This window comes from Engystomops pustulosus, chromosome 9 (genome assembly GCF_040894005.1).
Source record: "Engystomops pustulosus chromosome 9, aEngPut4.maternal, whole genome shotgun sequence".
Lineage (NCBI taxonomy): Eukaryota > Metazoa > Chordata > Amphibia > Anura > Leptodactylidae > Engystomops > Engystomops pustulosus.
Window position 1 is genome coordinate 69,220,537 of NC_092419.1, and position 24,552 is coordinate 69,245,088.

At 45.5% G+C, this 24,552-nt stretch overlaps 23 pseudogenes; all 23 read left to right on the top strand.

Annotated features, from left to right (window-relative positions):
* The first annotated feature begins 186 nt into the window (after window positions 1–186).
* On the top strand, window positions 187–305 carry LOC140081302 (5S ribosomal RNA; annotated as a pseudogene).
* Window positions 306–375: 70 nt separating this feature from the next.
* LOC140087167 (5S ribosomal RNA) lies at window positions 376–494 on the top strand (annotated as a pseudogene).
* Window positions 495–564: 70 nt separating this feature from the next.
* LOC140101816 (5S ribosomal RNA) lies at window positions 565–683 on the top strand (annotated as a pseudogene).
* A 259-nt stretch (window positions 684–942) lies between these two features.
* On the top strand, window positions 943–1,061 carry LOC140087843 (5S ribosomal RNA; annotated as a pseudogene).
* Window positions 1,062–1,312: 251 nt separating this feature from the next.
* On the top strand, window positions 1,313–1,431 carry LOC140101817 (5S ribosomal RNA; annotated as a pseudogene).
* A 70-nt stretch (window positions 1,432–1,501) lies between these two features.
* LOC140094226 (5S ribosomal RNA) lies at window positions 1,502–1,620 on the top strand (annotated as a pseudogene).
* A 70-nt stretch (window positions 1,621–1,690) lies between these two features.
* Window positions 1,691–1,809, top strand: LOC140088421 (5S ribosomal RNA; annotated as a pseudogene).
* Window positions 1,810–2,068: 259 nt separating this feature from the next.
* On the top strand, window positions 2,069–2,187 carry LOC140084487 (5S ribosomal RNA; annotated as a pseudogene).
* Window positions 2,188–2,446: 259 nt separating this feature from the next.
* LOC140093121 (5S ribosomal RNA) lies at window positions 2,447–2,565 on the top strand (annotated as a pseudogene).
* Window positions 2,566–2,635: 70 nt separating this feature from the next.
* LOC140101818 (5S ribosomal RNA) lies at window positions 2,636–2,754 on the top strand (annotated as a pseudogene).
* Window positions 2,755–3,013: 259 nt separating this feature from the next.
* LOC140087844 (5S ribosomal RNA) lies at window positions 3,014–3,132 on the top strand (annotated as a pseudogene).
* A 251-nt stretch (window positions 3,133–3,383) lies between these two features.
* On the top strand, window positions 3,384–3,502 carry LOC140101819 (5S ribosomal RNA; annotated as a pseudogene).
* A 70-nt stretch (window positions 3,503–3,572) lies between these two features.
* LOC140087168 (5S ribosomal RNA) lies at window positions 3,573–3,691 on the top strand (annotated as a pseudogene).
* Window positions 3,692–3,761: 70 nt separating this feature from the next.
* Window positions 3,762–3,880, top strand: LOC140086718 (5S ribosomal RNA; annotated as a pseudogene).
* Window positions 3,881–4,139: 259 nt separating this feature from the next.
* LOC140101820 (5S ribosomal RNA) lies at window positions 4,140–4,258 on the top strand (annotated as a pseudogene).
* A 70-nt stretch (window positions 4,259–4,328) lies between these two features.
* On the top strand, window positions 4,329–4,447 carry LOC140101821 (5S ribosomal RNA; annotated as a pseudogene).
* Window positions 4,448–4,517: 70 nt separating this feature from the next.
* On the top strand, window positions 4,518–4,636 carry LOC140085092 (5S ribosomal RNA; annotated as a pseudogene).
* Window positions 4,637–4,706: 70 nt separating this feature from the next.
* On the top strand, window positions 4,707–4,825 carry LOC140098449 (5S ribosomal RNA; annotated as a pseudogene).
* A 259-nt stretch (window positions 4,826–5,084) lies between these two features.
* LOC140081303 (5S ribosomal RNA) lies at window positions 5,085–5,203 on the top strand (annotated as a pseudogene).
* Window positions 5,204–5,273: 70 nt separating this feature from the next.
* Window positions 5,274–5,392, top strand: LOC140087169 (5S ribosomal RNA; annotated as a pseudogene).
* A 70-nt stretch (window positions 5,393–5,462) lies between these two features.
* Window positions 5,463–5,581, top strand: LOC140101823 (5S ribosomal RNA; annotated as a pseudogene).
* Window positions 5,582–5,840: 259 nt separating this feature from the next.
* On the top strand, window positions 5,841–5,959 carry LOC140087845 (5S ribosomal RNA; annotated as a pseudogene).
* A 440-nt stretch (window positions 5,960–6,399) lies between these two features.
* On the top strand, window positions 6,400–6,518 carry LOC140094227 (5S ribosomal RNA; annotated as a pseudogene).
* The last annotated feature ends 18,034 nt before the right edge of the window (window positions 6,519–24,552 follow it).

Genomic DNA, 24,552 nt, shown 5'->3' on the forward strand with positions numbered 1-24,552 from the left:
AACGGCCATTCTAAGCTGAATGTGCGTGCTCTTGTCGGATCACAGCAGCGATGCGGCTTAAGGCTTGGCAAGTACCAGCATGGGAGACTGGCTGCGAATCCCAACTTCCGTTGACCTTTTTGAACCTGAAAATTGTGTTAGTTTCTCTATGAGATAGTGAAAGAAGGAGCAAACTGAACAGCTGCTGTCAACGGCCATTCTAAGCTGAATGTGCCTGCTCTCGTCAGATCGCAGCAGCAATGCAGCTTAAGGCTTGGCAAGTACCAGCATGGGAGACTGGCTGGGAATCCCAAGTTCTGTTGACCTTTTTGAACCTGAAAATTGTGTTAGTTTCTCTATGAGATAGTAAAAGAAGGTTCAAACTGAACAGCTGCTGTCAACGGCCATTCTAAGCTGAATGTGCCTGCTCTCGTCAGATCGCAGCAACAATGCAGCTTAAGGCTTGGCAAGTACAAGCATGGGAGACTGGCTGGGAATCCCAAGTTCTGTTGACCTTTTTGAACCTGAAAATTGTTAGTTTCTCTGTCAAAGATGGTAAAAGAAGGTTCAAATTGAACAGCTGCTGTCAACGGCCATTCTAAGCTGAATGTGCCTGCTCTCGTCAGATCGCAGCAGCAATGCAGCTTAAGGCTTGGCAAGTACCAGCATGGGAGACTGGCTGGGAATCCCAAGTTCCGTTGACCTTTTTGAACCTGAAAATTGTGTTAGTTTCTCTATGAGATAGTAAAAGAAGGTTCAAATTGAACAGCTGCTGTCAACGGCCATTCTAAGCTGAATGTGCGTGCTCTTGTCGGATCACAGCAGCGATGCGTCTTAAGGCTTGGCAAGTACCAGCATGGGAGACTGGCTGCGAATCCCAAGTTCCGTTGACCTTTTTGAACCTGAAAATTGTGTTAGTTTCTCTATGAGATAGTAAAAGAAGGTTCAAACTGAACAGCTGCTGTCAACGGCCATTCTAAGCTGAATATGCCTGCTCTCGTCAGATCGCAGCATCAATGCAGCTTAAGGCTTGGCAAGTACCAGCATGGGAGACTGGCTGGGAATCCCAAGTTCTGTTGACCTTTTTGAACCTGAAAATTGTGTTAGTTTCTCTATGAGATTGTAAAAGAAGGTTCAAATTGATCAGCTGCTGTCAACGGCCATTCTAAGCTGAATGTGCCTGCTCTCGTCAGATCGCAGCAGCTTAAGGATTGGCAAGTACCAGCATGGGAGACTGGCTGGGAATCCCAAGTTCCGTTGACCTTTTTGAACCTGAAAATTGTGTTAGTTTCTCTATGAGATAGTAAAAGAAGGTTCAAACTGAACAGCTGCTGTCAACGGCCATTCTAAGCTGAATGTGCCTGCTCTCGTCAGATCGCAGCAGCAATGCAGCTTAAGGCTTGGCAAGTACCAGCATGGGAGACTGGCTGGGAATCCCAAGTTCCGTTGACCTTTTTGAACCTGAAAATTGTGTTAGTTTCTCTATGAGATAGTAAAAGAAGGTTCAAACTGAACAGCTGCTGTCAACGGCCATTCTAAGCTGAATGTGCCTGCTCTCGTCAGATCGCAGCAGCAATGCAGCTTAAGGCTTGGCAAGTACCAGCATGGGAGACTGGCTGGGATTCCCAAGTTCTGTTGACCTTTTTGAACCTGAAAATTGTGTTAGTGTCTCTATGAGATAGTAAAAGAAGGTTCAAATTGAACAGCTGCTGTCAACGGCCATTCTAAGCTGAATGTGCCTGCTCTCGTCAGATCGCAGCAGCAATGCAGCTTAAGGCTTGGCAAGTACCAGCATGGGAGACTGGCTGGAAATCCCAAGTTCCGTTGACCTTTTTGAACCTGAAAATTGTGTTAGTTTCTCTATGAGATAGTAAAAGAAGGTTCAAATTGAACAGCTGCTGTCAACAGCCATTCTAAGCTGAATGTGCATGGTCTTGTCGGATCACAGCAGCGATGTGGCTTAAGGCTTGGCAAGTACCAGCATGGGAGACTGGCTGTGAATCCCAAGTTCCGTTGACCTTTTTGAACCTGAAAATTGTGTTAGTTTCTCTATGAGATAGTAAAAGAAGGTTCAAACTGAACAGCTGCTGTCAACGGCCATTCTAAGCTGAATGTGCCTGCTCTCGTCAGATCGCAGCATCAATGCAGCTTAAGGCTTGGCAAGTACCAGCATGGGAGACTGGCTGGGAATCCCAAGTTCCGTTGACCTTTTTGAACCTGAAAATTGTGTTAGTTTCTCTATGAGATAGTAAAAGAAGGTTCAAATTGAACAGCTGCTGTCAACGGCCATTCTAAGCTGAATGTGCCTGATCTCGTCAGATCGCAGCATCAATGCAGCTTAAGGCTTGGCAAGTACCAGCATGGGAGACTGGCTGGGAATCCCAAGTTACGTTGAGCTTTTTGAACCTGAAAATTGTGTTAGTTTCTCTATGAGATAGTAAAAGAAAGTAGAAATTAGGCAGCTGCTGTCAACGGCCATTCTAAGCTGAATGTGCCTGCTCTTGTCAGATCGCAGCAGCAATGCAGCTTAAGGCTTGGCAAGTACCAGCATGGGAGACTGGCTGGGAATCTCAAGTTCCGTTGACCTTTTTGAACCTGAAAATTGTTAGTTTCTCTGTCAAAGATGGTAAAAGAAGGTTCAAATTGAACAGCTGCTGTCAACGGCCATTCTAAGCTGAATGTGCCTGCTCTCGTCAGATCGCAGCAGCAATGCAGCTTAAGGCTTGGCAAGTACCAGCATGGGAGACTGGCTGGGAATCCCAAGTTCCGTTGACCTTTTTGAACCTGAAAATTGTGTTAGTTTCTCTATGAGATAGTAAAAGAAGGTTCAAATTGAACAGCTGCTGTCAACGGCCATTCTAAGCTGAATGTGCGTGCTCTTGTCGGATCACAGCAGCGATGCGTCTTAAGGCTTGGCAAGTACCAGCATGGGAGACTGGCTGCGAATCCCAAGTTCCGTTGACCTTTTTGAACCTGAAAATTGTGTTAGTTTCTCTATGAGATAGTAAAAGAAGGTTCAAACTGAACAGCTGCTGTCAACGGCCATTCTAAGCTGAATATGCCTGCTCTCGTCAGATCGCAGCATCAATGCAGCTTAAGGCTTGGCAAGTACCAGCATGGGAGACTGGCTGGGAATCCCAAGTTCTGTTGACCTTTTTGAACCTGAAAATTGTGTTAGTTTCTCTATGAGATTGTAAAAGAAGGTTCAAATTGATCAGCTGCTGTCAACGGCCATTCTAAGCTGAATGTGCCTGCTCTCGTCAGATCGCAGCAGCTTAAGGATTGGCAAGTACCAGCATGGGAGACTGGCTGGGAATCCCAAGTTCCGTTGACCTTTTTGAACCTGAAAATTGTGTTAGTTTCTCTATGAGATAGTAAAAGAAGGTTCAAACTGAACAGCTGCTGTCAACGGCCATTCTAAGCTGAATGTGCCTGCTCTCGTCAGATCGCAGCAGCAATGCAGCTTAAGGCTTGGCAAGTACCAGCATGGGAGACTGGCTGGGAATCCCAAGTTCCGTTGACCTTTTTGAACCTGAAAATTGTGTTAGTTTCTCTATGAGATAGTAAAAGAAGGTTCAAACTGAACAGCTGCTGTCAACGGCCATTCTAAGCTGAATGTGCCTGCTCTCGTCAGATCGCAGCAACAATGCAGCTTAAGGCTTGGCAAGTACAAGCATGGGAGACTGGCTGGGAATCCCAAGTTCTGTTGACCTTTTTGAACCTGAAAATTGTTAGTTTCTCTGTCAAAGATGGTAAAAGAAGGTTCAAATTGAACAGCTGCTGTCAATGGCCATTCTAAGCTGAATGTGCCTGCTCGCGTCAGATCGCAGCAGCAATGCAGCTTAAGGCTTGGCAAGTACCAGCATGGGAGACTGGCTGGGAATCCCAAGTTCCGTTGACCTTTTTGAACCTGAAAATTGTGTTAGTTTCTCTATGAGATAGTAAAAGAAGGTTCAAATTGAACAGCTGCTGTCAACGGCCATTCTAAGCTGAATGTGCGTGCTCTTGTCGGATCACAGCAGCGATGCGTCTTAAGGCTTGGCAAGTACCAGCATGGGAGACTGGCTGGGATTCCCAAGTTCCGTTGACCTTTTTGAACCTGAAAATTGTGTTAGTTTCTCTATGAGATAGTAAAAGAAGGTTCAAATTAAACAGCTGCTGTCAACGGCCATTCTAAGCTGAATGTGCCTGCTCTCGTCAGATCGCAGCAGCAATGCAGCTTAAGGCTTGGCAAGTACCAGCATGGGAGACTGGCTGGGAATCCCAAGTTCCGTTGACCTTTTTGAACCTGAAAATTGTTAGTTTCTCTGTCAAAGATGGTAAAAGAAGGTTCAAATTGAACAGCTGCTGTCAACGGCCATTCTAAGCTGAATGTGCCTGCTCTCGTCAGATCGCAGCAGCAATGCAGCTTAAGGCTTGGCAAGTACCAGCATGGGAGACTGGCTGGGAATCCCAAGTTCCGTTGACCTTTTTGAACCTGAAATTTGTGTTAGTTTCTCTATGAGATAGTAAAAGAAGGTTCAAATTGAACAGCTGCTATCAACGGCCATTCTAAGCTGAATGTGCCTGCTCTCGTCAGATCGCAGCAGCAATGCAGCTTAAGGCTTGGCAAGTACCAGCATGGGAGACTGGCTGGGAATCCCAAGTTCCGTTGACCTTTTTGAACCTGAAAATTGTGTTAGTTTCTCTATGAGATAGTAAAAGAAGGTTCAAATTGAACAGCTGCTGTCAACGGCCATTCTAAGCTGAATGTGCCTGCTCTCGTCAAATCGCAGCAGCAATGCAGCTTAAGGCTTGGCAAGTACAAGCATGGGAGACTGGCTGGGAATCCCAAGTTCTGTTGACCTTTCTGAACCTGAAAATTGTTAGTTTCTCTGTCAAAGATGGTAAAAGAAGGTTCAAATTGAACAGCTGCTGTCAACGGCCATTCTAAGCTGAATGTGCGTGCTCTTGTCGGATCACAGCAGCGATGCGGCTTAAGGCTTGGCAAGTACCAGCATGGGAGACTGGCTGCGAATCCCAACTTCCGTTGACCTTTTTGAACCTGAAAATTGTGTTAGTTTCTCTATGAGATAGTAAAAGAAGGTTCAAACTGAACAGCTGCTGTCAACGGCCATTCTAAGCTGAATGTGCCTGCTCTCGTCAGATCGCAGCAGCAATGCAGCTTAAGGCTTGGCAAGTACCAGCATGGGAGACTGGCTGGGAATCCCAAGTTCTGTTGACCTTTTTGAACCTGAAAATTGTGTTAGTTTCTCTATGAGATAGTAAAAGAAGGTTCAAACTGAACAGCTGCTGTCAACGGCCATTCTAAGCTGAATGTGCCTGCTCTCGTCAGATCGCAGCAACAATGCAGCTTAAGGCTTGGCAAGTACAAGCATGGGAGACTGGCTGGGAATCCCAAGTTCTGTTGACCTTTTTGAACCTGAAAATTGTTAGTTTCTCTGTCAAAGATGGTAAAAGAAGGTTCAAATTGAACAGCTGCTGTCAACGGCCATTCTAAGCTGAATGTGCCTGCTCTCGTCAGATCGCAGCAGCAATGCAGCTTAAGGCTTGGCAAGTACCAGCATGGGAGACTGGCTGGGAATCCCAAGTTCCGTTGACCTTTTTGAACCTGAAAATTGTGTTAGTTTCTCTATGAGATAGTAAAAGAAGGTTCAAATTGAACAGCTGCTGTCAACGGCCATTCTAAGCTGAATGTGCGTGCTCTTGTCGGATCACAGCAGCGATGCGTCTTAAGGCTTGGCAAGTACCAGCATGGGAGACTGGCTGCGAATCCCAAGTTCCGTTGACCTTTTTGAACCTGAAAATTGTGTTAGTTTCTCTATGAGATAGTAAAAGAAGGTTCAAACTGAACAGCTGCTGTCAACGGCCATTCTAAGCTGAATATGCCTGCTCTCGTCAGATCGCAGCATCAATGCAGCTTAAGGCTTGGCAAGTACCAGCATGGGAGACTGGCTGGGAATCCCAAGTTCTGTTGACCTTTTTGAACCTGAAAATTGTGTTAGTTTCTCTATGAGATTGTAAAAGAAGGTTCAAATTGATCAGCTGCTGTCAACGGCCATTCTAAGCTGAATGTGCCTGCTCTCGTCAGATCGCAGCAGCTTAAGGATTGGCAAGTACCAGCATGGGAGACTGGCTGGGAATCCCAAGTTCCGTTGACCTTTTTGAACCTGAAAATTGTGTTAGTTTCTCTATGAGATAGTAAAAGAAGGTTCAAACTGAACAGCTGCTGTCAACGGCCATTCTAAGCTGAATGTGCCTGCTCTCGTCAGATCGCAGCAGCAATGCAGCTTAAGGCTTGGCAAGTACCAGCATGGGAGACTGGCTGGGAATCCCAAGTTCCGTTGACCTTTTTGAACCTGAAAATTGTGTTAGTTTCTCTATGAGATAGTAAAAGAAGGTTCAAACTGAACAGCTGCTGTCAACGGCCATTCTAAGCTGAATGTGCCTGCTCTCGTCAGATCGCAGCAGCAATGCAGCTTAAGGCTTGGCAAGTACCAGCATGGGAGACTGGCTGGGATTCCCAAGTTCTGTTGACCTTTTTGAACCTGAAAATTGTGTTAGTGTCTCTATGAGATAGTAAAAGAAGGTTCAAATTGAACAGCTGCTGTCAACGGCCATTCTAAGCTGAATGTGCCTGCTCTCGTCAGATCGCAGCAGCAATGCAGCTTAAGGCTTGGCAAGTACCAGCATGGGAGACTGGCTGGAAATCCCAAGTTCCGTTGACCTTTTTGAACCTGAAAATTGTGTTAGTTTCTCTATGAGATAGTAAAAGAAGGTTCAAATTGAACAGCTGCTGTCAACAGCCATTCTAAGCTGAATGTGCATGGTCTTGTCGGATCACAGCAGCGATGTGGCTTAAGGCTTGGCAAGTACCAGCATGGGAGACTGGCTGTGAATCCCAAGTTCCGTTGACCTTTTTGAACCTGAAAATTGTGTTAGTTTCTCTATGAGATAGTAAAAGAAGGTTCAAACTGAACAGCTGCTGTCAACGGCCATTCTAAGCTGAATGTGCCTGCTCTCGTCAGATCGCAGCATCAATGCAGCTTAAGGCTTGGCAAGTACCAGCATGGGAGACTGGCTGGGAATCCCAAGTTCCGTTGACCTTTTTGAACCTGAAAATTGTGTTAGTTTCTCTATGAGATAGTAAAAGAAGGTTCAAATTGAACAGCTGCTGTCAACGGCCATTCTAAGCTGAATGTGCCTGATCTCGTCAGATCGCAGCATCAATGCAGCTTAAGGCTTGGCAAGTACCAGCATGGGAGACTGGCTGGGAATCCCAAGTTACGTTGAGCTTTTTGAACCTGAAAATTGTGTTAGTTTCTCTATGAGATAGTAAAAGAAAGTAGAAATTAGGCAGCTGCTGTCAACGGCCATTCTAAGCTGAATGTGCCTGCTCTCGTCAGATCGCAGCAGCAATGCAGCTTAAGGCTTGGCAAGTACCAGCATGGGAGACTGGCTGGGAATCTCAAGTTCCGTTGACCTTTTTGAACCTGAAAATTGTTAGTTTCTCTGTCAAAGATGGTAAAAGAAGGTTCAAATTGAACAGCTGCTGTCAACGGCCATTCTAAGCTGAATGTGCCTGCTCTCGTCAGATCGCAGCAGCAATGCAGCTTAAGGCTTGGCAAGTACCAGCATGGGAGACTGGCTGGGAATCCCAAGTTCCGTTGACCTTTTTGAACCTGAAAATTGTGTTAGTTTCTCTATGAGATAGTAAAAGAAGGTTCAAATTGAACAGCTGCTGTCAACGGCCATTCTAAGCTGAATGTGCGTGCTCTTGTCGGATCACAGCAGCGATGCGTCTTAAGGCTTGGCAAGTACCAGCATGGGAGACTGGCTGCGAATCCCAAGTTCCGTTGACCTTTTTGAACCTGAAAATTGTGTTAGTTTCTCTATGAGATAGTAAAAGAAGGTTCAAACTGAACAGCTGCTGTCAACGGCCATTCTAAGCTGAATATGCCTGCTCTCGTCAGATCGCAGCATCAATGCAGCTTAAGGCTTGGCAAGTACCAGCATGGGAGACTGGCTGGGAATCCCAAGTTCTGTTGACCTTTTTGAACCTGAAAATTGTGTTAGTTTCTCTATGAGATTGTAAAAGAAGGTTCAAATTGATCAGCTGCTGTCAACGGCCATTCTAAGCTGAATGTGCCTGCTCTCGTCAGATCGCAGCAGCTTAAGGATTGGCAAGTACCAGCATGGGAGACTGGCTGGGAATCCCAAGTTCCGTTGACCTTTTTGAACCTGAAAATTGTGTTAGTTTCTCTATGAGATAGTAAAAGAAGGTTCAAACTGAACAGCTGCTGTCAACGGCCATTCTAAGCTGAATGTGCCTGCTCTCGTCAGATCGCAGCAGCAATGCAGCTTAAGGCTTGGCAAGTACCAGCATGGGAGACTGGCTGGGAATCCCAAGTTCCGTTGACCTTTTTGAACCTGAAAATTGTGTTAGTTTCTCTATGAGATAGTAAAAGAAGGTTCAAACTGAACAGCTGCTGTCAACGGCCATTCTAAGCTGAATGTGCCTGCTCTCGTCAGATCGCAGCAGCAATGCAGCTTAAGGCTTGGCAAGTACCAGCATGGGAGACTGGCTGGGATTCCCAAGTTCTGTTGACCTTTTTGAACCTGAAAATTGTGTTAGTGTCTCTATGAGATAGTAAAAGAAGGTTCAAATTGAACAGCTGCTGTCAACGGCCATTCTAAGCTGAATGTGCCTGCTCTCGTCAGATCGCAGGAGCAATGCAGCTTAAGGCTTGGCAAGTACCAGCATGGGAGACTGGCTGGGAATCCCAAGTTACGTTGAGCTTTTTGAACCTGAAAATTGTGTTAGTTTCTCTATGAGATAGTAAAAGAAAGTAGAAATTAGGCAGCTGCTGTCAACGGCCATTCTAAGCTGAATGTGCCTGCTCTCGTCAGATCGCAGCAGCAATGCAGCTTAAGGCTTGGCAAGTACCAGCATGGGAGACTGGCTGGGAATCTCAAGTTCCGTTGACCTTTTTGAACCTGAAAATTGTTAGTTTCTCTGTCAAAGATGGTAAAAGAAGGTTCAAATTGAACAGCTGCTGTCAACGGCCATTCTAAGCTGAATGTGCCTGCTCTCGTCAGATCGCAGCAGCAATGCAGCTTAAGGCTTGGCAAGTACCAGCATGGGAGACTGGCTGGGAATCCCAAGTTCCGTTGACCTTTTTGAACCTGAAAATTGTGTTAGTTTCTCTATGAGATAGTAAAAGAAGGTTCAAATTGAACAGCTGCTGTTAACGGCCATTCTAAGCTGAATGTGCCTGCTCTCGTCAGATTGCAGCAGCAATGCAGCTTAAGGCTTGGCAAGTACCAGCATGGGAGACTGGCTGGGAATCCCAAGTTCCGTTGACCTTTTTGAACCTGAAAATTGTTAGTTTCTCTGTCAAAGATGGTAAAAGAAGGATCAAATTGAACAGCTGCTGTCAACGGCCATTCTAATCTGAATGAGCGTGCTCTCGTCAGATCGCAGCAGCAATGCAACTTATGGCTTGGCAAGTACCAGCATGGGAGACTGGCTGGGAATCCCAAGTTCTGTTGACCTTTTTGAACCTGAAAATTGTGTTAGTTTCTCTATGAGATAGTAAAAGAAGGTTCAAATTGAACAGCTGCTGTCAACGGCCTTTCTAAGCTGAATGTGCCTGCTCTCGTCAGATCGCAGCAGCAATGCAGCTTAAGGCTTGGCAAGTACCAGCATGGGAGACTGGCTGGGAATCTCAAGTTCCGTTGACCTTTTTGAACCTGAAAATTGTTAGTTTCTCTGTCAAAGATGGTAAAAGAAGGTTCAAATTGAACAGCTGCTGTTAACGGCCATTCTAAGCTGAATGTGCCTGCTCTCGTCAGATTGCAGCAGCAATGCAGCTTAAGGCTTGGCAAGTACCAGCATGGGAGACTGGCTGGGAATCCCAAGTTCCGTTGACCTTTTTGAACCTGAAAATTGTTAGTTTCTCTGTCAAAGATGGTAAAAGAAGGTTCAAATTGAACAGCTGCTGTCAACGGCCATTCTAAGCTGAATGAGCGTGCTCTCGTCAGATCGCAGCAGCAATGCAGCTTATGGCTTGGCAAGTACCAGCATGGGAGACTGGCTGGGAATCCCAAGTTCCGTTGACCTTTTTGAACCTGAAAATTGTGTTAGTTTCTCTATGAGATAGTAAAAGAAGGTTCAAATTGAACAGCTGCTGTCAACGGCCATTCTAAGCTGAATGTGCCTGCTCTCGTCAGATCGCAGCAGCAATGCAGCTTAAGGCTTGGCAAGTACCAGCATGGGAGACTGGCTCGAAATCCCAAGTTCTGTTGACCTTTTTGAACCTGAAAATTGTGTTAGTTTTTCTATGAGATAGTAAAAGAAGGTTCAAATTGAAGAGCTGCTGTCAACGGCCATTCTAAGCTGAATGTGCCTGCTCTCGTCAGATCGCAGCAGCAATGCAGCTTAAGGCTTGGCAAGTACCAGCATGGGAGACTGGCTGGGAATCCCAAGTTCTGTTGACCTTTTTGAACCTGAAAATTGTGTTAGTTTCTCTATGAGATAGTAAAAGAAGGTTCAAATTGAACAGCTGCTGTCAACGGCCATTCTAAGCTGAATGTGCCTGCTCTCGTCAGATCGCAGCAGCAATGCAGCTTAAGGCTTGGCAAGTACCAGCATGGGAGACTGGCTGGGAATCCCAAGTTCCGTTGACCTTTTTGAACCTGAAAATTGTGTTAGTTTCTCTATGAGATAGTAAAAGAAGGTTCAAATTGAACAGCTGCTGTCAATGGCCATTCTAAGCTGAATGTGCCTGCTCTCGTCAGATCGCAGCAGCAATGCAGCTTAAGGCTTGGCAAGTACCAGCATGGGAGACTGGCTGGGAATCCCAAGTTCCGTTGACCTTTTTGAACCTGAAAATTGTTAGTTTCTCTGTCAAAGATGGTAAAAGAAGGTTCAAATTGAACAGCTGCTGTCAACGGCCATTCTAAGCTGAATGTGCCTGCTCTCGTCAGATCGCAGCAGCAATGCAGCTTAATGCTTGGCAAGTACCAGCATGGGAGACTGGCTGGGAATCCCAAGTTCCGTTGACCTTTTTGAACCTGAAAATTGTGTTAGTTTCTCTATGAGATAGTAAAAGAAGGTTCAAATTGAACAGCTGCTGTCAACGGCCATTCTAAGCTGAATGTGCCTGCTCTCGTCAGATCGCAGCAGCAATGCAGCTTAAGGCTTGGCAAGTACCAGCATGGGAGACTGGCTGGAAATCCCAAGTTCTGTTGACCTTTTTGAACCTGAAAATTGTGTTAGTTTTTCTATGAGATAGTAAAAGAAGGTTCAAATTGAACAGCTGCTGTCAACGGCCATTCTAAGCTGAATGTGCCTGCTCTTGTCAGATCGCAGCAGCAATGCAGCTTAAGGCTTGGCAAGTACCAGTATGGGAGACTGGCTGGGAATCCCAAGTTCTGTTGACCTTTTTGAACCTGAAAATTGTGTTAGTTTCTCTATGAGATAGTAAAAGAAGGTTCAAATTGAACAGCTGCTGTCAACGGCCATTCTAAGCTGAATGTGCGTGCTCTCGTCAGATCGCAGCAGCATTGCAGCTTAAGGCTTGGCAAGTACCAGCATGGGAGACTGGCTGGGAATCCCAAGTTCCGTTGACCTTTTTGAACCTGAAAATTGTGTTAGTTTCTCTATGAGATAGTAAAAGAAGGTTCAAACTGAACAGCTGCTGTCAACGGCCATTCTAAGCTGAATGTGCCTGCTCTCGTCAGATCGCAGCATCAATGCAGCTTAAGGCTTGGCAAGTACCAGCATGGGAGACTGGCTGGGAATCCCAAGTTCCGTTGACCTTTTTGAACCTGAAAATTGTGTTAGTTTCTCTATGAGATAGTAAAAGAAGGTTCAAATTGAACAGCTGCTGTCAATGGCCATTCTAAGCTGAATGTGCCTGCTCTCGTCAGATCACAGCAGCTTAAGGCTTGGCAAGTACCAGCATGGGAGACTGGCTGGGAATCCCAAGTTCCGTTGACATTTTTGAACCTGAAAATTGTGTTAGTTTCTCTATGAGATAGTAAAAGAAGGTTCAAACTGAACAGCTGCTGTCAACGGCCATTCTAAGCTGAATGTGCCTGCTCTCGTCAGATCGCAGCAGCAATGCAGCTTAAGGCTTGGCAAGTACCAGCATGGGAGACTGGCTGGGAATCCCAAGTTCCGTTGACATTTTTGAACCTGAAAATTGTGTTAGTTTCTCTATGAGATAGTAAAAGAAGGTTCAAACTGAACAGCTGCTGTCAACGGCCATTCTAAGCTGAATGTGCCTGCTCTCGTCAGATCGCAGAATCAATGCAGCTTAAGGCTTGGCAAGTACCAGCATGGGAGACTGGCTGGGAATCCCAAGTTCCGTTGACCTTTTTGAACCTGAAAATTGTGTTAGTTTCTCTATGAGATAGTAAAAGAAGGTTCAAATTGAACAGCTGCTGTCAACAGCCAATCTAAGCTGAATGTGCCTGCTCTCGTCAGATCACAGCAGCAATGCAGCTTAAGGCTTGGCAAGTACCAGCATGGGAGACTGGCTGGGAATCCCAAGTTCCGTTCACCTTTTTGAACCTGAAAATTGTGTTAGTTTCTCTATGAGATAGTAAAAGAAGGTTCAAACTGAACAGCTGCTGTCAACGGCCATTCTAAGCTGAATGTGCCTGCTCTCGTCAGATCGCAGCAGCAATGCAGCTTAAGGCTTGGCAAGTACCAGCATGGGAGACTGGCTGGGAATCCCAAGTTCCGTTGACCTTTTTGAACCTGAAAATTGTGTTAGTTTCTCTATGAGATAGTAAAAGAAGGTTCAAATTGAACAGCTGCTGTCAACAGCCAATCTAAGCTGAATAAGCCTGCTCTCGTCAGATCGCAGCAGCAATGCAGCTTAAGGCTTGGCAAGTACCAGCATGGGAGACTGGCTGGGAATCCCAAGTTCCGTTGACCTTTTTGAACCTGAAAATTGTGTTAGTTTCTCTATGAGATAGTAAAAGAAGGTTCAAATTGAACAGCTGCTGTCAACAGCCATTCTAAGCTGAATGTGCCTGCTCTCTTCAGATCGCAGCAGCAATGCAGCTTAAGGCTTGGCAAGTACCAGCATGGGAGACTGGCTGGGAATCCCAAGTTCTGTTGACCTTTTTGAACCTGAAAATTGTGTTAGTTTCTCTATGAGATAGTACAAGAAGGTTCAAATTGAACAGCTGCTGTCAACGGCCATTCTAAGCTGAATGTGCCTGCTCTCGTCAGATGGCAGCAGCAATGCAGCTTAAGGCTTGGCAAGTACCAGCATGGGAGACTGGCTGGGAATCCCAAGTTCTGTTGACCTTTTTGAACCTGAAAATTGTTAGTTTCTCTGTCAAAGATGGTAAAAGAAGGTTCAAATTGAACAGCTGCTGTCAACGGCCATTCTAAGCTGAATGTGCCTGCTCTCGTCAGATCGCAGCAGCAATGCAGCTTAAGGCTTGGCAAGTACCAGTATGGGAGACTGGCTGGGAATCCCAAGTTCTGTTGACCTTTTTGAACCTGAAAATTGTGTTAGTTTCTCTATGAGATAGTAAAAGAAGGTTCAAACTGAACAGCTGCTGTCAACGGCCATTCTAAGCTGAATGTGCGTGCTCTTGTCGGATCACAGCAGCGATGCGGCTTAAGGCTTGGCAAGTACCAGCATGGGAGACTGGCTGCGAATTCCAAGTTCTGTTGACCTTTTTGAACCTGAAAATTGTGTTAGTTTCTCTATGAGATAGTAAAAGAAGGTTCAAACTGAACAGCTGCTGTCAACGGCCATTCTAAGCTGAATGTGCCTGCTCTCGTCAGATCGCAGCATCAATGCAGCTTAAGGCTTGGCAAGTACCAGCATGGGAGACTGGCTGGGAATCCCAAGTTCTGTTGACCTTTTTGAACCTGAAAATTGTTAGTTTCTCTGTCAAAGATGGTAAAAGAAGGTTCAAATTGAACAGCTGCTGTCAACGGCCATTCTAAGCTGAATGTGCCTGCTCTCGTCAGATGGCAGCAGCAATGCAGCTTAAGGCTTGGTAAGTACCAGCATGGGAGACTGGCTGGGAATCCCAAGTTCCGTTGACCTTTTTGAACCTGAAAATTGTGTTAGTTTCTCTATGAGATAGTAAAAGAAGGTTCAAATTGAACAGCTGCTGTCAACGGCCATTCTAAGCTGAATGTGCCTGCTCTCGTCAGATCGCAGCAGCAATGCAGCTTAAGGCTTGGCAAGTACCAGCATGGGAGACTGGCTGGGAATCCCAAGTTCTGTTGACCTTTTTGAACCTGAAAATTGTGTTAGTTTCTCTATGAGATAGTAAAAGAAGGTTCAAATTGAAGAGCTGCTGTCAACGGCCATTCTAAGCTGAATGTGCCTGCTCTCGTCAGATGGCAGCAGCAATGCAGCTTAAGGCTTGGTAAGTACCAGCATGGGAGACTGGCTGGGAATCCCAAGTTCCGTTGACCTTTTTGAACCTGAAAATTGTGTTAGTTTCTCTATGAGATAGTAAAAGAAGGTTCAAATTGAACAGCTGGTGTCAACGGCCATTCTAAGCTGAATGTGCGTGCTCTTGTCGGATCACAGCAGCGATGCGGCTTAAGGCTTGGCAAGTATCAGCATGGGAGACTGGCTGCGAATCCCAAGTTCCGTTGGCCTTTTTTAACCTGAAAATTGTGTTAGTTTCTCTATGAGATAGTAAAAGAAGGTTCAAACTGAACAGCTGCTGTCAACGGCTATTCTAAGCTGAATGTGCCTGCTCTCGTCAGATCGCAGCAGCAATGCAGCTTAAGGCTTGGCAAGTACCAGCATGGGAGACTGGCTGGGAATCCCAAGTTCCGTTGACCTTTTTGAACCTGAAAATTGTGTTAGTTTCTCTATGAGATAGTAAAAGAAGGTTCAAATTGAACAGCTGCTGTCAACGGCCATTCTAAGCTGAATGTGCCTGCTCTCATCAGATCGCAGCAGCAATGCAGCTTAAGGCTTGGCAAGTACCAGCATGGGAGACTGGCTGGGAATCCCAAGTTCTGTTGAAATTTTTGAACCTGAAAATTGTGTTAGTTTCTCTATGAGATAGTAAAAGAAGGTTCAAATTGAACAGCTGCTGTCAACGGCCATTCTAAGCTGAATGTGCCTGCTCTCGTCAGATCGCAGCATCAATGCAGCTTAAGGCTTGGCAAGTACCAACATGGGAGACTGGCTGGGAATCCCAAGTTCCGTTGACCTTTTTGAACCTGAAAATTGTGTTAGTTTCTCTATGAGATAGTAAAAGAAGGTTCAAATTGAAGAGCTGCTGTCAACGGCCATTCTAAGCTGAATGTGCCTGCTCTCGTCAGATCGCAGCATCAATGCAGCTTAAGGCTTGGCAAGTACCAGCATGGGAGACTGGCTGGGAATCCCAAGTTACGTTGAGCTTTTTGAACCTGAAAATTGTGTTAGTTTCTCTATGAGATAGTAAAAGAAAGTAGAAATTAGGCAGCTGCTATCAACGGCCATTCTAAGCTGAATGTGCCTGCTCTCGTCAGATCGCAGCAGCAATGCAGCTTAAGGCTTGGCAAGTACCAGCATGGGAGACTGGCTGGGAATCCCAAGTTCCGTTGACCTTTTTGAACCTGAAAATTGTGTTAGTTTCTCTATGAGATAGTAAAAGAAGGTTCAAACTGAACAGCTGCTGTCAACGGCCATTCTAAGCTGAATGTGCCTGCTCTCGTCAGATCGCAGCAGCAATGCAGTTTTAGGCTTGGCAAGTACCAGCATGGGAGACTGGCTGGGAATCCCAAGTTCCGTTGACCTTTTTGAACCTGAAAATTGTGTTAGTTTCTCTATGAGATATTAAAAGAAGGTTCAAATTGAACAGCTGCTGTCAACGGCCATTCTAAGCTGAATGTGCCTGCTCTCGTCAGATCGCAGCAGCAATGCAGCTTAAGGCTTGGCAAGTACCAGCATGGGAGACTGGCTGGGAATCCCAAGTTCCGTTGACCTTTTTGAACCTGAAAATTGTGTTAGTTTCTCTATGAGATAGTAAAAGAAGGTTCAAATTGAACAGCTGCTGTTAACGGCCATTCTAAGCTGAATGTGCCTGCTCTCGTCAGATTGCAGCAGCAATGCAGCTTAAGGCTTGGCAAGTACCAGCATGGGAGACTGGCTGGGAATCCCAAGTTCCGTTGACCTTTTTGAACCTGAAAATTGTTAGTTTCTCTGTCAAAGATGGTAAAAGAAGGTTCAAATTGAACAGCTGCTGTCAACGGCCATTCTAAGCTGAATGAGCGTGCTCTCGTCAGATCGCAGCAGCAATGCAGCTTATGGCTTGGCAAGTACCAGCATGGGAGACTGGCTGGGAATCCCAAGTTCCGTTGACCTTTTTGAACCTGAAAATTGTGTTAGTTTCTCTATGAGATAGTAAAAGAAGGTTCAAATTGAACAGCTGCTGTCAACGGCCATTCTAAGCTGAATGTGCCTGCTCTCGTCAGATCGCAGCAGCAATGCAGCTTAAGGCTTGGCAAGTACCAGCATGGGAGACTGGCTCGAAATCCCAAGTTCTGTTGACCTTTTTGAACCTGAAAATTGTGTTAGTTTTTCTATGAGATAGTAAAAGAAGGTTCAAATTGAAGAGCTGCTGTCAACGGCCATTCTAAGCTGAATGTGCCTGCTCTCGTCAGATCGCAGCAGCTTAAGGCTTGGCAAGTACCAGCATGGGAGACTGGCTGGGAATCCCAAGTTCCGTTGACATTTTTGAACCTGAAAATTGTGTTAGTTTCTCTATGAGATAGTAAAAGAAGGTTCAAACTGAACAGCTGCTGTCAACGGCCATTCTAAGCTGAATGTGCCTGCTCTCGTCAGATCGCAGCAGCAATGCAGCTTAAGGCTTGGCAAGTACCAGCATGGGAGACTGGCTGGGAATCCCAAGTTCCGTTGACATTTTTGAACCTGAAAATTGTGTTAGTTTCTCTATGAGATAGTAAAAGAAGGTTCAAACTGAACAGCTGCTGTCAACGGCCATTCTAAGCTGAATGTGCCTGCTCTCGTCAGATCGCAGCATCAATGCAGCTTAAGGCTTGGCAAGTACCAGCATGGGAGACTGGCTGGGAATCCCAAGTTCTGTTAACCTTTTTGAACCTGAAAATTGTGTTAGTTTCTCTATGAGATAGTAAAAGAAGGTTCAAATTGAACAGCTGCTGTCAACGGCCATTCTAAGCTGAATGTGCCTGCTCTCGTCAGATCGCAGCAGCAATGCAGCTTAAGACTTGGCAAGTACCAGCATGGGAGACTGGCTGGGAATCCCAAGTTCCGTTGCCCTTTTTGAACCTGAAAATTGTGTTAGTTTCTCTATGAGATAGTAAAAGAAGGTTCAAATTGAACTGCTGCTGTCAATGGCCATTCTAAGCTGAATGTGCCTGCTCTCGTCAGATCGCAGCAGCAATGCAGCTTAAGGCTTGGCAAGTACCAGCATGGGAGACTGGCTGGGAATCCCAAGTTCCGTTGACCTTTTTGAACCTGAAAATTGTTAGTTTCTCTGTCAAAGATGGTAAAAGAAGGTTCAAATTGAACAGCTGCTGTCAACGGCCATTCTAAGCTGAATGTGCCTGCTCTCGTCAGATCGCAGCAGCAATGCAGCTTAATGCTTGGCAAGTACCAGCATGGGAGACTGGCTGGGAATCCCAAGTTCCGTTGACCTTTTTGAACCTGAAAATTGTGTTAGTTTCTCTATGAGATAGTAAAAGAAGGTTCAAACTGAACAGCTGCTGTCAACGGCCATTCTAAGCTGAATGTGCCTGCTCTCGTCAGATCGCAGCAGCAATGCAGTTTAAGGCTTGGCAAGTACCAGCATGGGAGACTGGCTGGGAATCCCAAGTTCCGTTGACCTTTTTGAACCTGAAAATTGTGTTAGTTTCTCTATGAGATAGTAAAAGAAGGTTCAAATTGAACAGCTGCTGTCAACAGCCATTCTAAGCTGAATGTGCCTGCTCTCGTCAGATCGCAGCAGCAATGCAGCTTAAGGCTTGGCAAGTACCAGCATGGGAGACTGGCTGGGAATCCCAAGTTCCGTTGACCTTTTTGAACCTGAAAATTGTGTTAGTTTCTCTATGAGATAGTAAAAGAAGGTTCAAATTGAACAGCTGCTGTCAACGGCCATTCTAAGCTGAATGTGCCTGCTCTCGTCAGATCGCAGCAGCAATGCAGCTTAAGGCTTGGCAAGTACCAGCATGGGAGACTGGCTGGAAATCCTAAGTTCTGTTGACCTTTTTGAACCTGAAAATTGTGTTAGTTTTTCTATGAGATAGTAAAAGAAGGTTCAAATTGAACAGCTGCTGTCAACGGCCATTCTAAGCTGAATGTGCCTGCTCTCGTCAGATCGCAGCAGCAATGCAGCTTAAGGCTTGGCAAGTACCAGTATGGGAGACTGGCTGGGAATCCCAAGTTCTGTTGACCTTTTTGAACCTGAAAATTGTGTTAGTTTCTCTATGAGATAGTAAAAGAAGGTTCAAATTGAAAAGCTGCTGTCAACGGCCATTCTAAGCTGAATGTGCGTGCTGTCGTCAGATCGCAGCAGCAATGCAGCTTAAGGCTTGGCAAGTACCAGTATGGGAGAATGGCTGGGAATCCCAAGTTCTGTTGACCTTTTTGAACCTGAAAATTGTGTTAGTTTCTCTATGAGATAGTAAAAGAAGGTTCAAATTGAACAGCTGCTGTCAACGGCCATTCTAAGCTGAATGTGCCTGCTCTCGTCAGATCGCAGCAGCAATGCAGCTTAAGGCTTGGCAAGTACCAGCATGGGAGACTGGCTGGGAATCCCAAGTTCCGTTGACCTTTTTGAACCTGAAAATTGTGTTAGTTTCTCTATGAGATAGTAAAAGAAGGTTCAAATTGAACAGCTGCTGTCAACGGCCATTCTAAGCTGAATGTGCCTGATCTCGTCAGATCGCAGCAGCAATGCAGCTTAAGGCTTGGCAAGTACCAGCATGGGAGACTGGCTGGGAATCCCAAGTTCCGTTGACCTTTTTGAACCTGAAAATTGTGTTAGTTTCTCTATGAGATAGTAAAAGAAGGTTCAAACTGAACAGCTGCTGTCAACGGCCATTCTAAGCTGAATGTGCCTGCTCTCGTCAGATCGCAGCAGCAATGCAGCTTAAGGCTTGGCAAGTACCAGCATGGGAGACTGGCTGGGAATCCCAAGTTCCGTTGATATTTTTAACCTGAAAATTGTGTTAGTTTCTCTATGAGATAGTAAAAGAAGGTTCAAATTGAACAGCTGCTGTCAATGGCCATTCTAAGCTGAATGTGCCTGCTCTCGTCAGATCGCAGCAGCAATGCAGCTTAAGGCTTGGCAAGTACCAGCATGGGAGACTGGCTGGGAATCCCAAGTTCCGTTGACCTTTTCGAACCTGAAAATTGTTAGTTTCTCTGTCAAAGATGGTAAAAGAAGGCTCAAATTGAACAGCTGCTGTCAACGGCCATTCTAAGCTGAATGTGCCTGCTCTCGTCAGATCGCAGCAGCAATGCAGCTTAATGCTTGGCAAGTACCAGCATGGGAGACTGGCTGGGAATCCCAAGTTCCGTTGACCTTTTTGAACCTGAAAATTGTGTTAGTTTCTCTATGAGATAGTAAAAGAAGGTTCAAATTGAACAGCTGCTGTCAACGGCCATTCTAAGCTGAATGTGCCTGCTCTCATCAGATCGCAGCAGCAATGCAGCTTAAGGCTTGGCAAGTACCAGTATGGGAGACTGGCTGGGAATCCCAAGTTCTGTTGACCTTTTTGAACCTGAAAATTGTGTTAGTTTCTCTATGAGATAGTAAAAGAAGGTTCAAATTGAAAAGCTGCTGTCAACGGCCATTCTAAGCTGAATGTGCGTGCTATCGTCAGATCGCAGCAGCAATGCAGCTTAAGGCTTGGCAAGTACCAGTATGGGAGAATGGCTGGGAATCCCAAGTTCTGTTGACCTTTTTGAACCTGAAAATTGTGTTAGTTTCTCTATGAGATAGTAAAAGAAGGTTCAAATTGAACAGCTGCTGTCAACGGCCATTCTAAGCTGAATGTGCGTGCTCTCGTCAGATCGCAGCAGCATTGCAGCTTAAGGCTTGGCAAGTACCAGCATGGGAGACTGGCTGGGAATCCCAAGTTCCGTTGACCTTTTTGAACCTGAAAATTGTGTTAGTTTCTCTATGAGATAGTAAAAGAAGGTTCAAACTGAACAGCTGCTGTCAACGGCCATTCTAAGCTGAATGTGCCTGCTCTCGTCAGATCGCAGCAGCAATGCAGCTTAAGGCTTGGCAAGTACCAGCATGGGAGACTGGCTGGGAATCCCAAGTTCCGTTGACCTTTTTGAACCTGAAAATTGTGTTAGTTTCTCTATGAGATAGTAAAAGAAGGTTCAAATTGAACAGCTGCTGTCAACGGCCATTCTAAGCTGAATGTGCCTGATCTCGTCAGATCGCAGCAGCAATGCAGCTTAAGGCTTGGCAAGTACCAGCATGGGAGACTGGCTGGGAATCCCAAGTTCCGTTGACCTTTTTGAACCTGAAAATTGTGTTAGTTTCTCTATGAGATAGTAAAAGAAGGTTCAAACTGAACAGCTGCTGTCAACGGCCATTCTAAGCTGAATGTGCCTGCTCTCGTCAGATCGCAGCAGCAATGCAGCTTAAGGCTTGGCAAGTACCAGCATGGGAGACTGGCTGGGAATCCCAAGTTCCGTTGATATTTTTAACCTGAAAATTGTGTTAGTTTCTCTATGAGATAGTAAAAGAAGGTTCAAATTGAACAGCTGCTGTCAATGGCCATTCTAAGCTGAATGTGCCTGCTCTCGTCAGATCGCAGCAGCAATGCAGCTTAAGGCTTGGCAAGTACCAGCATGGGAGACTGGCTGGGAATCCCAAGTTCCGTTGACCTTTTTGAACCTGAAAATTGTTAGTTTCTCTGTCAAAGATGGTAAAAGAAGGTTCAAATTGAACAGCTGCTGTCAACGGCCATTCTAAGCTGAATGTGCCTGCTCTCGTCAGATCGCAGCAGCAATGCAGCTTAATGCTTGGCAAGTACCAGCATGGGAGACTGGCTGGGAATCCCAAGTTCCGTTGACCTTTTTGAACCTGAAAATTGTGTTAGTTTCTCTATGAGATAGTAAAAGAAGGTTCAAACTGAACAGCTGCTGTCAACGGCCATTCTAAGCTGAATGTGCCTGCTCTCGTCAGATCGCAGCAGCAATGCAGTTTAAGGCTTGGCAAGTACCAGCATGGGAGACTGGCTGGGAATCCCAAGTTCCGTTGACCTTTTTGAACCTGAAAATTGTGTTAGTTTCTCTATGAGATAGTAAAAGAAGGTTCAAATTGAACAGCTGCTGTCAACAGCCATTCTAAGCTGAATGTGCCTGCTCTCGTCAGATCGCAGCAGCAATGCAGCTTAAGGCTTGGCAAGTACCAGCATGGGAGACTGGCTGGGAATCCCAAGTTCCGTTGACCTTTTTGAACCTGAAAATTGTGTTAGTTTCTCTATGAGATAGTAAAAGAAGGTTCAAATTGAACAGCTACTGTCAACGGCCATTCTAAGCTGAATGTGCCTGCTCTCGTCAGATCGCAGCAGCAATGCAGCTTAAGGCTTGGCAAGTACCAGCATGGGAGACTGGCTGGAAATCCTAAGTTCTGTTGACCTTTTTGAACCTGAAAATTGTGTTAGTTTTTCTATGAGATAGTAAAAGAAGGTTCAAATTGAACAGCTGCTGTCAACGGCCATTCTAAGCTGAATGTGCCTGCTCTCGTCAGATCGCAGCAGCAATGCAGCTTAAGGCTTGGCAAGTACCAGTATGGGAGACTGGCTGGGAATCCCAAGTTCTGTTGACCTTTTTGAACCTGAAAATTGTGTTAGTTTCTCTATGAGATAGTAAAAGAAGGTTCAAATTGAAAAGCTGCTGTCAACGGCCTTTCTAAGCTGAATGTGCGTGTTATCGTCAGATCGCAGCAGCAATGCAGCTTAAGGCTTGGCAAGTACCAGTATGGGAGACTGGCTGGGAATCCCAAGTTCTGTTGACCTTTTTGAACCTGAAAATTGTGTTAGTTTCTCTATGAGATAGTAAAAGAAGGTTCAAATTGAACAGCTGCTGTCAACGGCCATTCTAAGCTGAATGTGCGTGCTCTCGTCAGATCGCAGCAGCATTGCAGCTTAAGGCTTGGCAAGTACCAGCATGGGAGACTGGCTGGGAATCCCAAGTTCCGTTGACCTTTTTGAACCTGAAAATTGTGTTAGTTTCTCTATGAGATAGTAAAAGAAGGTTCAAACTGAACAGCTGCTGTCAACGGCCATTCTAAGCTGAATGTGCCTGCTCTCGTCAGATCGCAGCAGCAATGCAGCTTAAGGCTTGGCAAGTACCAGCATGGGAGACTGGCTGGGAATCCCAAGTTCCGTTGACCTTTTTGAACCTGAAAATTGTGTTAGTTTCTCTATGAGATAGTAAAAGAAGGTTCAAATTGAACAGCTGCTGTCAACGGCCATTCTAAGCTGAATGTGCCTGATCTCGTCAGATTGCAGCAGCAATGCAGCTTAAGGCTTGGCAAGTACCAGCATGGGAGACTGGCTGGGAATCCCAAGTTCCGTTGACCTTTTTGAACCTGAAAATTGTGTTAGTTTCTCTATGAGATAGTAAAAGAAGGTTCAAATTGAACAGCTGCTGTCAACAGCCAATCTAAGCTGAATGTGCCTGCTCTCGTCAGATCGCAGCAGCAATGCGGCTTAAGGCTTGGCAAGTACCAGCATGGGAGACTGGCTGGGAATCCCAAGTTCCGTTGATATTTTTAACCTGAAAATTGTGTTAGTTTCTCTATGAGATAGTAAAAGAAGGTTCAAACTGAACAGCTGCTGTCAACGGCCATTCTAAGCTGAATGTGCCTGCTCTCGTCAGATCGCAGCATCAATGCAGCTTAAGGCTTGGCAAGTACCAGCATGGGAGACTGGCTGGGAATCCCAAGTTCCGTTGACCTTTTTGAACCTGAAAATTGTGTTAGTTTCTCTATGAGATAGTAAAAGAAGGTTCAAATTGAACAGCTGCTGTCAACGGCCATTCTTAGCTGAATGTGCCTGCTCTCGTCAGATCGCAGCAGCTTAAGGCTTGGCAAGTACCAGCATGGGAGACTGGCTGGGAATCCCAAGTTCCGTTGACATTTTTGAACCTGAAAATTGTGTTAGTTTCTCTATGAGATAGTAAAAGAAGGTTCAAACTGAACAGCTGCTGTCAACGGCCATTCTAAGCTGAATGTGCCTGCTCTCGTCAGATTGCAGCTGCAATGCAGCTTAAGGCTTGGCAAGTACCAGCATGGGAGACTGGCTGGGAATCCCAAGTTCCGTTGACCTTTTTGAACCTGAAAATTGTGTTAGTTTCTCTATGAGATAGTAAAAGAAGGTTCAAATTGAACAGCTGCTGTCAACAGCCAATCTAAGCTGAATAAGCCTGCTCTCGTCAGATCGCAGCAGCAATGCAGCTTAAGGCTTGGCAAGTACCAGCATGGGAGACTGGCTGGGAATCCCAAGTTCTGTTGAAATTTTTGAACCTGAAAATTGTGTTAGTTTCTCTATGAGATAGTAAAAGAAGGTTCAAATTGAACAGCTGCTGTCAACGGCCATTCTAAGCTGAATGTGCCTGCTCTCGTCAGATCGCAGCAGCTTAAAGCTTGGCAAGTACCAGCATGGGAGACTGGCTGGGAATCCCAAGTTCCGTTGACCTTTTTGAACCTGAAAATTGTGTTAGTTTCTCTATGAGATAGTAAAAGAAGGTTCAAATTGAACAGCTGCTGTCAACGGCCATTCTAAGCTGAATGTGCCTGCTCTCGTCAGATCGCAGCAGCAATGCAGCTTTATGCTTGGCAAGTACCAGCATGGGAGACTGGCTGGGAATCCCAAGTTCCGTTGACCTTTTTGAACCTGAAAATTGTGTTAGTTTCTCTATGAGATAGTAAAAGAAGGTTCAAATTGAACAGCTGCTGTCAACAGCCAATCTAAGCTGAATGTACCTGCTCTCGTCAGATCGCAGCAGCAATGCGGCTTAAGGCTTGGCAAGTACCAGCATGGGAGACTGGCTGGGAATCCCAAGTTCCGTTGATATTTTTAACCTGAAAATTGTGTTAGTTTCTCTATGAGATAGTAAAAGAAGGTTCAAACTGAACAGCTGCTGTCAACGGCCATTCTAAGCTGAATGTGCCTGCTCTCGTCAGATCGCAGCATCAATGCAGCTTAAGGCTTGGCAAGTACCAGCATGGGAGACTGGCTGGGAATCCCAAGTTCCGTTGACCTTTTTGAACCTGAAAATTGTGTTAGTTTCTCTATGAGATAGTAAAAGAAGGTTCAAATTGAACAGCTGCTGTCAACGGCCATTCTTAGCTGAATGTGCCTGCTCTCGTCAGATCGCAGCAGCTTAAGGCTTGGCAAGTACCAGCATGGGAGACTGGCTGGGAATCCCAAGTTCCGTTGACATTTTTGAACCTGAAAATTGTGTTAGTTTCTCTATGAGATAGTAAAAGAAGGTTCAAACTGAACAGCTGCTGTCAACGGCCATTCTAAGCTGAATGTGCCTGCTCTCGTCAGATTGCAGCAGCAATGCAGCT